General features: G+C 39.5%; 1 protein-coding gene across 2 annotated transcripts in view; it reads right to left on the bottom strand.

Annotated features, from left to right (window-relative positions):
* The window catches only part of PLEKHG1 (pleckstrin homology and RhoGEF domain containing G1), a 235,911-nt gene that overhangs the window by 178,722 nt on the left and 43,667 nt on the right, over window positions 1–13,522 (bottom strand). The window contains exon 2 of one of the 2 annotated variants that reach the window (XM_023254503.2): window positions 733–789. The exons of the other annotated variant lie outside the window; for it this stretch is intronic. The gene's annotated coding sequence lies outside the window, so the exon portion shown is untranslated. The remainder of the gene's footprint in view (window positions 1–732; window positions 790–13,522) is intronic. 2 annotated transcript variants of the gene reach the window in all.

Raw genomic sequence — 13,522 nt, 5'->3', positions numbered from 1 at the left:
TTAAAAATGATAATGCAATGCTTAGCGCACTGAGTTTCTTCACCTATTCCCAGCATTCTGGTAAGCACTTGATAGGTCATCGAGCAACATCAGCATTCCGGGTCCTGACATATAGCTTATCATGTGGGTAGAGAATGATCAAGTACTTAGGGAAGAAGCAGGGTAAAATAACTGTCTAGAACTGAAAACAGAAAAAAAAAAAAAAGGCATGCTCCTGCCTTCCTTCCCTTTTAGCATTCTTTGTGGTTTTTCAAATACTACCACCACAAAGGTAGATTGAGATTTAAAACCTTCCAGAAAAACTCAAAGTCAAAAGGACAAAGAGAGCTTTTCTAGCCCATAAAAGGCATTTAAAAATAACCTAAAAGGCCAACTCATTAACAGCTGAAGGCCAATGGGAAGAAGTGACTTCAAACTGAGTCACACAATAGTTACTCTCTCGGACTCCATTCTTATTCTTCATGTATGTATGTATGTATGTATGTGTGTGTGTGTGTGTGTGTGTGTGTGTATACATATATATACATATATATATGTAAAGTATGCGTCTCCTTTCATATTTTATCCTGTGGTGACCATACTTGTTATTCTGGCTTACAAAATAGTTAAAAGCAAGAACAATTTTGCCTACAGTGTACTTATACAAAAGTACCTAACAAACCTAAATTATGAATATATTAATTTTGTAGCACGTTTCATACTCGAGTAGCAAAAAAAAAGAAGATAGCTCACTTTGACAGGTGAAGCTTTTCCAGTGTCTGCACTCAGACTCCCAATAACCGTCTTCACCTGTAGAGGAGACACAAAAATGAACTTCTTTCTTATTGCTTTTCCAGAATTATCTTGGCAGAACATGGATGAAGCAGCAGGGCTAATTCTAAGTGGCAGAAGGAACACGGGCGGCAAAAAGCCAGCATTTTCTGAGGAAAATGCCACATCTATGCTACTGGTCTATGCTAGACCTATCCCAATAAGCATAACGATTTAATTAAAAAACAAAAACTTATAAGATGTGATATTAGGAAAGTTACTGATGTTCCATCCTTGATTTTCCCTTTCCCTTAAAGTACTCATAAAATTAAAGATGTGAACTTTAACTAGCACTAAAAACTAAGTTCAATGACCTGCCAGAAGCCAGGAAGGATGTCCCCTTCCTGGAGGAGAGATGAAACCCTGAGGGGCAGGAGGAGAATGGATGGTTCTCCTCACTCTCGGCCACAGTGTCCCTATCTCTGAAGTACAAGTCGTCCACAGGACGAACAACTTTCGAAGGCTGTGGCCACTCTATCCCTGAGTTCCTCTCCATGGCTATATCCCATAATTCCTCTCACTTTCCATCTCTGCAAAGTAGTTGGGATGGGGGTGGAAATTCACAGAGGTGATATTTACATCTGGTGAAATCTGGGGTGGCTTTTTTTCTGGTCACTATTTTTGAAAAGAAGGAACCACAGACATTTCTGTGTCTGTCGAGGTGTGTGTGTGTGTGTGTGTGTGTGTGTGTGTGTGTGTTTTAAATCTAGTTATTTTTGAAAGTGAGAGAGTCAGAGACAGAATGCCAGTGGGTTAGGGGCAGAGAGAGAGGGAGCCACAGAATCCGAAGCAGGCTCCAGGCCCTGAGATGTCAGCACAGGGCCCGACGCGGGGCTCGAACTCACAAACTGCAAGATCCTGACCTGAGCCAAAGTCAGACGCCCAACTGACGGAACCACCCAAGCGCCCCCATGTCTACAGAGTTTTAAAGGACAAACCAAATGTGCTTAGGAATTTATCAGCTGGATATCTTCACGATAAAAACTTCAAAATATTCCAGTTGACTGAGAGGGACGCATCAAAATAAAAAGCTAAGAGCGAAAAAGTAGTCACAGTAGCACTGGTGGAAAGTGTTACGAGCAGGCAAACAGGGACTGAAGTATGCTAATTATCCTAAAAACAGTCCAGATAGAGTGAAAACTGTAAACATTTTTGAAAAGGCATCTAAAAAAACTTTAATGATTAGCTCCATCTAAGTCAGAAGTCCTAGATCCTGTTATAAAGAAACCAAAACAAAACAAAACAAAAAAACAACTGGGAAGTGAATAGGATAGATAGTGAAAGCGAGTCCATTTTACTTTGTCTATGAGGCATAAAAAATGTGGTTTTCCTATGGCACCAGTGACTGGTTGTGGGGTTTTACTGTTTGTTTGTTTTTGTTTTTAAATTGGACAGAACAAAGAAAGGAAATATGTATGTAAACTTAGTTAAGTTTGAAAATAGTAATAAATAAATAGAAGATGAAAAAGGCAGAAATAAACATAAAGCAGGAATTTGTGATTTAGATATTTAAAAAGCAGACACTGGTTCATTACAGAATGAAATAACTCATAGATTTCAGGCAATAATCTCATCTTAAAATCCAACATGAGGGGCGCCTGGGTGGCGCAGTCGGTTAAGTGTCCGACTTCAGCCAGGTCACGATCTCGCGGTCCGTGAGTTCGAGCCCCGCGTCAGGCTCTGGGCTGATGGCTCGGAGCCTGGAGCCTGTTTCCGATTCTGTGTCTCCCTCTCTCTCTGCCCCTCCCCCGTTCATGCTCTGTCTCTCTCTGTCCCAAAAATAAATAAACGTTGAAAAAAAAAATTAAAAAAAAAAATCCAACATGAAATTAGAATTACTAAAGGAGGGGCGCCTGGGTGGCTCAGTCGGTTGAGCGTCCGACTTCAGCTCAGGTCACGATCTCGCGGTCCGTGAGTCCGAGCCCCGCGTCGGGCTCTGGGGCTGATGGCTCGGAGCCTGGAGCCTGTTTCAGATTCTGTGTCTCCCTCTCTCTCTGCCCCTCTCCCGTTCATGCTCTGTCTCTCTCTGTCTCAAAAATAAATAAATGTTAAAAAAAAAAAAAGAATTACTAAAGGAATATATCACTGACATGGAAGTGATTAAGAACTGAGTGTTACATAAAAATATCATTGTGAATAATTTAACATCTCAATACAAACAGTTTTCTCAGATGGCACTTAATTATTAAAACTGAACCAGAAATATAAAAGCTACAAAACTGATAAGGGTTTACTGCAAGGAGTAAATAATTTCCAAACTACATAGAAAGCTTTGAGGATACAGAACAGATGAAGATCCCTAGTTTTTTGGGTGAAGCTAGTACAAGCCTGATGACCAAACTTGAGAAGACACAAAGAGAGAAGAAGCTCGTTTAACTTAGAAAACTAACACAGAGGAGTACTAAATCAAGGGCTCAGAAAACTCAATTTCTAGTATATGAAGATAGCGACACAATAATAGAAATTGGGCTTATTTTAGAAATGTTATTGAAATAGATTTCTTGTGCTCTATCAATAGGTCATAAGAGATCAATGCATATTCATACGTTGAAAGATGCTCAGAGAGCAGGGTCAAACTCAGCACCTATATCTGCCAGCCTCTCAGTAATCTAGAAATAGAAAGATCACAGACCACAGTTTTTAAAAAGATCTGAAAACAACAGACAACATTTTTCTTAAAAAGTCAATAACAAAATATGCTCACCGTGCAAAAATGAAAGGAATTGAACAGGCCAAATGACCACCATCACCGGGTGACAAGGTTGCACACCCAGAAAACTCAAGAGACATTTCTAAAAAAACATCTATCGGAAACAGTAAAGGTGCCACAAAATTATTTGAAGCACAACACATAAAAAGCAATGTTTTTTGTCCATTTGCAGCAATGACCAGTCACAAATGAAAACAGATCTGAAGAGAGATCATATTTAGAAAAGTGATGCTTATAGCAAAGAATGTACATAGAACACACTTAAGGAAATATTTAGGACAATGGTTTCCTCATGAGAAATGATGAAAAGTACAAACGTACTTTTTTTAGAAAAGGAAAAAAAGCATTACTTAGCCAGGAAATTCAACATGAGGGGAACCAATGTATTTTTAGTTTTTAGTCTATGGATGGTGAACTACCATTAAAGGAATATGAGAACAGAAAGAGACTTTTACAATCAGAGATGCTTATTTATAGGTGAATACTTGAGGACCTCAGGGTATAACTTCAAGATAATATTTTTAGAAAAAAAAAAACCATTAAGAATATTTGATTATCCGGCCATAAGTGCAAAATCCACTCAGGGCATTAGAAACAAATAGAATTTGATATTAAAAAAAACCCTGAAACACATCATTACACTTTTAAATGCTGGGGAAATGTACATAAATAGCCATTGATGTTGGATTTGTGAAAAGAAAATGCTGACTGCACTTCACCGAATCATGCTGAAACCGGTCACGTTTTATTGCTTTTGGTCAAAGAACAATGCCAAACTTATAGTCTGGAATACGTTCAAGTTCATGTTTAAAATAAGGCAAAATACAAGTGATGTGAGTTTGAGAATAAAAATAAATAAGATGTCACGATTGGTCTTATAAAAAGGAGACAGAAGTCCAAAATATGTCACCATGTCCTTTTGACTACAGTGTCTAAAGTAAGTTTACCTTTAATTTTAAACAGAGTGTGCAGACTAAACGCTAAATGCCCTGATCACAACATAATCAATTCTAGTTAGACAGAATGAACATTAACAAAAATTGCTCTTTTATATGTGGGACACAATAAAAGGCCTGTTAGTTTTGCAGAACCGTAATACCCAGTGACTAGCAAAAGTGGCTTTTAATGGTCTGAGTAAGCATGGCTTCAACAAGGAACAATTTAAAGTCCTGTCTGATAAAACACTTGCACTTATGATGATGACTCTACAAAGACCCAAAGCATAAACATTTTCCCTACAATGTCAACTATTTGAAATGCAGGAGCCCCTGAGATCTGATCATAAGCACAAAATTTCTTATCTTTATTTCTTGGGTGCAACACATGAACTTCACAGAAGAAACAAAGGGTGAAAATACACATAAGGGGCTACCAGAAACCACAGGGCTGCAGACCAGTGTAGACCATAATGTAGTTAATAGTAATAATGCCAACAAAGGGCAAATCTTCCAAAGTTCCTCCCATTAGTATCGAGAAAGTCTTCCCTTTTTCCCCCCACCACTCCCTCTCCCTAGAGATCAGTAACACAGATGGTCAAATGGACAAAAACAAAGTGAATATTTTTGAGGGATGCGCTGCTAGATCATGTAAACCCAAAGGAGATCCCTGTATCTGGAGTGGAGTTCTGCTTCTGCCCCAGACCCTCCACCCTGGAGTGCCACTCCACATCTGTCCAGTCTGATTTGAGAATGGGAGGTAACTTGTGACTCGAGGTCCGTGCAACATAAAAACCCCTTTCTTGCTTCTACCTGCTCTTTTTTGAGTGCACAGACCATAAGCAAGTAACAACAGCTAGGGTAGTCCAACCTTCTTCAACTGGTTGCTGAAAGTGGGAGGAGTAACAGCAGCTGCTGTTTTTAGAAGCCCAACACCTCTCTACCCTCCTTGTAGCAACCACATGGGCATTTTCATCTCCTTTGCCCTCCTCCCAGCTCCTGTGCCCTGAACGACATTAACTAGGCTAAGCTGTTCATCACGTTTCAGCCCCGATGACTGTGGTTGGTTCGCGAACAGGCACATGGCCCAAGCAGAACCCCTAGGGCCAATGAAACCTCATCTGGCATATTTTATTAAACTTACTAGCAAAACAAACTCTTTACTGTTCCTCCCAGCCACAGGTGAGAGAGGGTTTAGGGGCCAGAGGTACTTCAGCCATCTGTGCCTTTTCCCATTCAATGTTATGTTTGTGAGATTCCTCTACGTTCTTTTGCTAACTACGCAGTGTAATTGGTTGCGCGGACGGACAGCGTTTCATTGGATACTTTGCGGTATATTCATACGCTTTCCTGTTGGAGTTTTAGACTGTTTCCACTTCCCCTCTATTACAAGCAATGTTGTACCGTGGTCCTTATGTCATGTTTCGCCTTGGATTCAGCTGAATTGGAACTGCTGGGATTTCATCATGCACATGAACGTTTTTGTTTTTTTTTTTTCCGGAGTAACTGTACCCATTTACACTCTACCCACAGTATGTGAGAATTCACTTTGCTCCATATTATGGCCGACACCGGATACTGTATTTTAATTATAGCTATTCTGGGTAGGAAATGGTACTTTTTGTGGTTTAAATTGGTATTTTCCTAATTACTAATGAGGCTAAGCATATTTTCATATGTGTGTTGGCCATTCTCGTTCCCTTCCCTATGAAAAACTTATTCATGCATTTTGCCCATTTTACTATAGAATTACAGAATTACGTATAGAATTATATTCTTACGAATTTGTTGGAGCTTTTCATATATTCCCCATATATAATCCTTATGTCTATTTTTGTATTATGATTTATTTTCAGTCTCTCTCTTGACAGGCAGAAGTTCTTAAATATGATGCTCTAATATAGATCTCATTATGGTGTAATGATTTTTGTGTCTTGTTTCCCTACCCCAAGGGCATGAGGATATTCTATATTATGTTTAAAAACACTTAAAATTTGGATTTCACATTTAAGCCCTTGATCCATTTGAAATGACTATGCACGCTGTAAGGCAGGGATCTATTTTTCATTTTTTTCCCATAAGGAAAACCTATTATGCCAGTATCATTTATTAATTTATTCTTTCCACCAATTTGCAGTTCGGCTCTGTCACATATCAGGTTTCTATATAAACAAGGGCTTATTTCAGAACTACTGCTTTGCTGGTCTAGTTGCTTACTTGTATTGCCAAAATCATAATGCCTAAAATACTGTGGCTTTCTAACAATATAAATAACATCTCTAAATCCTTCTACCTGTTTTTTTCTTCAGCATTCTTTTGGCTACTTCTGGATCTTTCTTCTATAGAAATTTTAGAATCAACCCAAGTTCCACAAAAACATGCTGGATTTTGATTGGGATTGTACTGGACCTGTATTTGGAAGAATTGACATCTTTTACCCACCCCTATTTGTCTAGATCTTTCAGATGTATCTTTCGATAAAGTTATAAAGTTCTTCCATTTTTTACATAAAGGTCTCACAGATCTCTCGTTAGATACATTTCTAGGAACTTAGTTTTCTTACTATACTTTTAAAAATTATATTTGAAAACATACAGAAAAGTACACTTAATTGTGTTTGTTCTTTCATGGAGCCAAGCTTTGGTTCTGAGATGCTATACGCACACATAATTGCTCCGACATAAGAAAACCCACTAATGGAATTCACAATAGAAACTTGTTGACCAAGGTGGGAAAGGAGTGGGGCGAGTTAAAATAATCAAACAGTTCAGAATAAGAATGTTAAACATTTACATGCATTTTTCATTCATGCAATTAATTGTTTAAATACCTCCGACTTTTATTTATTCATTCAACAAGTATTTAGGCTCTATTATGTACAGATAACACATTTTTATTCTCAAAGAGACGTCCAAAGACAGATACCGTACAGCTTTCCTTGCAAACTCAAGTCCATTGTTATTTCTAATTCGATATCTCTACTTGGTCATTTCTTTTTTTTTATTTTTTTTATTTTTTATTTTTTCCAACGTTTTTGTTTATTTTTGGGACAGAGAGAGACAGAGCATGAACGGGGGAGGGGCAGAGAGAGAGGGAGACACAGAATCGGAAACAGGCTCCAGGCTCCGAGCCATCAGCCCAGAGCCTGACGCGGGGCTCGAACTCACAGACCGCGAGATCGTGACCTGGCTGAAGTCGGACGCTTAACCGACTGCGCCACCCAGGCGCCCCGGTCATTTCTTTTTTTCAAAAGAAATCCAGTGGGTCTCAGCCGCTTTAAAAAAACGCAAACCCTAGAATTTTGGAAGTGGCCACTACAGACAGGGGTACAAACCTTTCAATAGCTAACATTCATTGTTTCCTAACCAGTCAACATACTACTCTTACCTACAACTGGATGAAAGTGTGTAATCAACACCTGATCTGCGCCAGGAGCGGGGTTATAAAGCGGGTGAAGGACGGGGTCTCCAGGAGAATTTTCTCTTTTTACAGAATGGATGTATTCTTGGAAAAACTACACACGTCAAGCAATCGGAATAAGTTGAATGGCTTTCAGTGGCATTTCAACAGATATAAGGGAAAATTTGTCAAAACGAAGGCTCTACTCACTCACCCCTGATGTTATGTATCAGCTTTGCATATCCTATCAGGCACTGCAGGCTGCATATAAATAAAATGCAGAAGTGAGTTGAGCTTTTAAAAGACAAGTTCAGTTTTTGGTCTGTATTAATTCCTGGGGTTCCCAGGATCACACACAAACACTAGATGGAAATGATTCAAGTTCTTATACATTATTGAGACATGTTAGGACAATACTGGAAACTTGTCAAATCTGAGCTGTATTTCATGGTCAGTTGGCTGTGAATTTTTTAAAAAAGCAACCAAAAGCAGACAGACAACAAAAACTGCATACCACATCTGGACGGCCCAGATCTTAGATTTTGCCATTTCCTGTTTTGTTTTGTTTTGTTTTTTAAGAGGCTAACAGTTGGCATAATTACCTGACAAAGGATTGTTAATTCTCATCATCAGAAATCAGGGGTTCTAGCAGGTGTCCCCTTCCTTGTATTGTCCTCTAGGTCTCTCTCTTTCTTTCATTCTTACGGCCAAGTGGGCTTCTTAATAAGGGAAGCTGGCCAAATAGAACTGGGGATTTCAACATCATTTTCTTTCATTTTTCAAGGCTGGAGGTGACCCTGGGCAAAAATGTGAAGTAGTGAATGATTCTTGAGTGAGTGACCTTCATTCAAGTGCTGTTAAAGGCACTGGGATTACAAAGAAAAAGACTGAGGCTTTGCCAGAGACAGCAGGCATCGAAGGGGTAAATACTAGTGAACAGATTGGATGGTAGCTATATTACAAGTGCCAGAGTGCAGCTAAAGCCACATTCCTAACTCCCTTTCTTATCACCCAAGCAACCCACGCTACTCGTAAAATGCCTAGAAGGCATCCAATAGCAAAGCATCAACCATGTACCCTGCACAGGTGCTGACGATCCAATAGTAAGTAGGACAGATACAGTCCTTACTGCTCACAGACCTTCCAGCTAGTGGGATGGGGCGGGGGTCACAGATTTAGTGAACAGCAAAGCCCAGAGGCACCTGCGGTTACACAGCGTGCTCCTGAAAACATAAAAAGAATACAATGTTAATACTCAAACGTGGGGCTTGGTAACATATCACTGGAGGAATATTATAGGTGAGGCAGAACTTTCCAAAGATCTTCAAGTACAGACACAAGTGAGAAGCAGGAAGGTGACTATGAAAGTTAGTAAGATTTGGCGGCAGACCCTGTACTTAATAAAATGGAGGAAGTCACAGAAATGGACGAACATTTCGAAGCAGAAAAATTTTATAAGCAATACCTCCTAGAGATTCTACCAACCTAGATCAATAACTGTACGGAGCGATTCAGATGTGTTAGCAAGCAGTGAAAATGAGCAATGGTAAGTAACATAGGGACATTCCCTAAAATGAACAGAATTCATTTCTGTTTTTAAAGTTGGAATGGTTTAGAAGTAAAATCAATTTTAGTGTAAGGAAACAGAAGACATCATGTTTCTTATGCTAGTTATTTAATATTTGGGGAGATAGCTTTAGAAATCCGAACTGGTGGCTGCCTGTCTATTTAATGGTGGAATACTGATTTCTTTTTTTTTTTTTTTTAAACCAGGCTTCTGTAAAAACACTACTTTTATTCAGGCAATATATGGAAAAAACTGTTACATCATTTTTGAACGTTATATTTAGAAAGGTAATTTCCTTTCACTGAAGGCCCCCCCTTTTTTTGAACCTTTCCACATCAGTCAAGAAAAACAGGCTTTGACTTCAGTTTTTAAAAAATGAACTACCAAATATATCACAGAGTTTTTATTTAACATCCATCTTGAGGATATTTCGATGAGCTTTCAGGTTTGGGGGTTAAAAAGAAAAGGAAACACGAATATGGAGGGCAGGCTTCCAATAAAACATTTTACAGTCCCTACCAAACAGTGATTTATTCATCTGTATGTTCCTTGCCATTACAGCAGCTAGGACTTCCTGGAAATCTTTGGTTTTGCAAATGCGGTCTGTTTTTACTTCTAAAAAGAGGGGAAATGCTAAAACTGAATTAGTAGCCCATGAGGAAAACAGAAGGGTGATAATTGACATATGCATAGAAACCTTGTCATTTTAAAGCTGTACTTGAGAAAACTACTTTTCTTTTTATTAATTATGCCATTCGCATATGCAGCGTGTGCTTACACAGTTATTTTGCCGATTTAAAAAAAGATTCAAACTTAAAGTGAATGCCATTTCAAAAACATTTCAGAGAGTCTGAACTTCACACCATGAGCAGATAAACATTTCTTCAGATTCTGCTTATATGCATTTTTAGCACAGCTACTTGGGTATATAAAAGTTACAAGAGCCTATAATAGCATGGGCATTCGGCCATGTGCTATTAAACCCATAACAAAGGGCAGGGCTCTAACAGATAGCTAGAGAGAACACATGGCCACAATTCTCACTATGAAGCTGAAATACTGGTGCCAACGAAGAAACTGAAACATAGTATCTACTGCCATAGATTAGTTAGAATTGCACTTACCCATCTGAATGTTCAGCAACTACAGATATTTGTGCAGCATCTACTTCCCCCAGTAGACCACATAAGACCCCGTTTCCTTTGAGCACAACAGCATGCCCAACGCCTACCACGTGGTACTGGCCTGCAAGTACTTATTAACTGAGTAACTGAATCAAATATGCTCACTGAGTAGGTATTATAAGCAGAGTTTTAAGTGGGAGAGTGCAGATGATCTATAGATGTTGACAGGACAGATCTTTTAGAGGAGAAGGGGTTGAAAATACAGGAATGGGGAAATCATCAAAAGTTCCCTGAAAAGACAGGAGGAACTGGGACCTAGGGCTCAGAAGCCAGTGTTAAATAAGGTTGGGATACTTTGGCCGTTATCACAAAGGGCAGGCATGTGACAGTTATTAGGTTTGAGGGCAGGCAGTGGCCAGCATATTCTTAGGTGATTTCTATTTTTTTCTTGGAACTCAACGATGAGATCATCTTCTGGATGTGGTGAGCGAGAATGTCTATTTGGGAAGAGCGGGGAACACTGGATAAGTCATTTGGAAGAGTCGGGCATGAGCTGATGAAGCCTGTCAGGATCAAACCGTGTCATCAACCACCAGGTGACGGAACCTTAGGTGGGGCACCGGCCCGGGCATGCACGCAGCAGAGAGCAGGTAGGAAGGGTAGGTAGCATCACAGAAAAAGCCTTGACTTTGGCTTCAGGAGACCTGCCTCTGTGCCCAAGCTCTGCTGTGCCCAACGACCTGCTGGGCTTGGAGGAATCACTCATTTCTTTAGCTCTTCGGTTCCTGCCATTTGTAACATGACAGGGTTGCATAAAGATCTCCAAGGCCCCTTCTAGCTCCAAAAGGGCTCTTTATAGAATAACCAGTAAATGGTCTGATGGCTGCACAATTAACACGATAACATTTTAGAATTGTATAGAAACCATTTTTACGGTCCTGGTGCATGGCTTCATTACTTTCTGACGTGGATTACACCACAACCTCCCCTCTGGTCTGCCTCTAATCCTACTTCCATCCTGTCATCTATACAACCAACACGATCTTGTGACTTCTTGGCTTCAGTCCTTCCAAAGGTCCCCCCATTGCTATCTGGGTGAATTCGGACTCCTCAGTCCAGCCCAGGAAGCGCTTTGTCATCAGTTCTGCCTCACTCATCGCTTCCCTGAAACACAAATTGCAAAATAGTTTTCCGAGAGAGAGAGAGAGAGAGAGAGAGAGAGAGAGAGAGAGAGAGGATTTTCTCTATTCAAGCAAAAATAAGGGTTCTTCATCCCCTAAACATACCTATTCACTACTTTAGGGATATATGTATTGTCATTTGCTCTTTTAAGATACATAGTCCCATTTAAAAACATTATACTCACAGATTTGGGCCAAGCACTTCCCAGTAGCAACAGCGAGAATTTGTGGCTTAGTTAAAATATACTAAAGTGAATTCCTTTCACTTTTCAAGGTGAGTACAATGTAAGTTAAAGCCTCCCTACAAGAAATGGGCTTTCCAGAGGAAGTGAAGAAAGTATATAAATAGCATTACCCGATTCATTAAAAGAATGGTATTCAATGATGTTTACACAAGTGGTTCTCACTCTTTAAACTTAAATCTAAATATATTTTAAAAGCTGGATGTAAAGTAGTAATTTACTGAAGCCAAACCACAGAGAAATTTCAGGAATGCATCCAGATGATATTATTCTATTCTCAGCTATATAAAGAGAATAGTTAATAGTTTCTGTTTTGGTCATCTATTGACTAATTGTCACCTAGAGGAATTTTGCAACATAAAATAATTTGAAAAATTGTTTCAACTCAATTAAGTGTCTAGGTAAGAGGTAGAAATGTAAGCCCCTAACCACTGAGTCGCTATTTTTACCCAAGAGGTACCCGGTCACAGTCACTAGAACTCCCCAGCCTCCCCCCACCCCGTGCCTGGGAATTTTCTTGTCCTCTTGACACCCTTATTTGCCTTCATTTCAGGAATGCTACTGTAGCAGGGGTGACCCTCAGCAAGAGTGAGGGAGGGGCAATAATAAGAAAGGTTCAAGCAAGGGTCAAGAGAAAGGGGGGACTGCTTGTGGCTGATGGGGCCCCAGAACCTTTTACGTAAATGGAGTGGAGGACGGGGCAATCAGAATGAGGTCTAGGAAAGAGACGGGAAATAGACGGAAAGACATTCGGAAGCAATGGGAGAGCACTGGAGAGTAGGAAAGCCTAAATTGTTCCAAAAATCCAAAATAGGTAACTCAGCTGAAGCTAGGGTTTGGGTCGAAAACAGTAATACATTCCATCTAAAAATTAACAAATTAAGGAAGTGTTTAACCCTGGAAAAGAAAAATTCTAAGCAATCCCAGAAGATCACCTGTCAAGTTTATCACTGTCAAGAACAAAACTTTCTTAAGGGCTGGAATAATACTCATCGTTATTCCCATTCCTTTCATGGAAAAAAGAACAATAATGGGAAAGTTCTCAGATTATTAAATAAGTAAGTGTCAAAACAGAAAACTCAATGGACTAAATAACAGAACTTACATGGCTAAAGACTCATTCAGTAGCCTGCAAAATTTGAATCTCCAGAACATGTAGCAAACACAAAGAGAAGGAAAATAGGAGAGACATGGAGAATTGATTCCAAGAAGTCCAAAATCCATGTATTGGAGTTCTCTGTGAAGACTGCCTAAGTATCAGTGGGGAGAAAATATCCTGAGCCTGAGCAGACGTCAAATCATAAAGGTCAAAAAAAAAAAAAAGATTCATGATAAAAAGATCGTTGGCAAAGCATCAGAACTATGGATAAAGATTCCCCAAAGCTTCGAAGAGGTAAATAAACAGACACATACACAATCAACTAAGTTATAAAAAACAGCCCACACCAGACTTATTGGCTACACTAGATTGTAAGTATCAAAGCGGCAATGCCCTCGAAGCGGAAGAACTATCATTTTGAATCTAGACTGAAAGTATCAATCAAATGTGGAGGC

Source organism: Felis catus, chromosome B2 (genome assembly GCF_018350175.1).
Source record: "Felis catus isolate Fca126 chromosome B2, F.catus_Fca126_mat1.0, whole genome shotgun sequence".
NCBI classification, from domain to species: domain Eukaryota; kingdom Metazoa; phylum Chordata; class Mammalia; order Carnivora; family Felidae; genus Felis; species Felis catus.
Note: the sequence above shows the minus strand (reverse complement) of the source record. Positions and strands in the feature narration are given on the sequence as shown.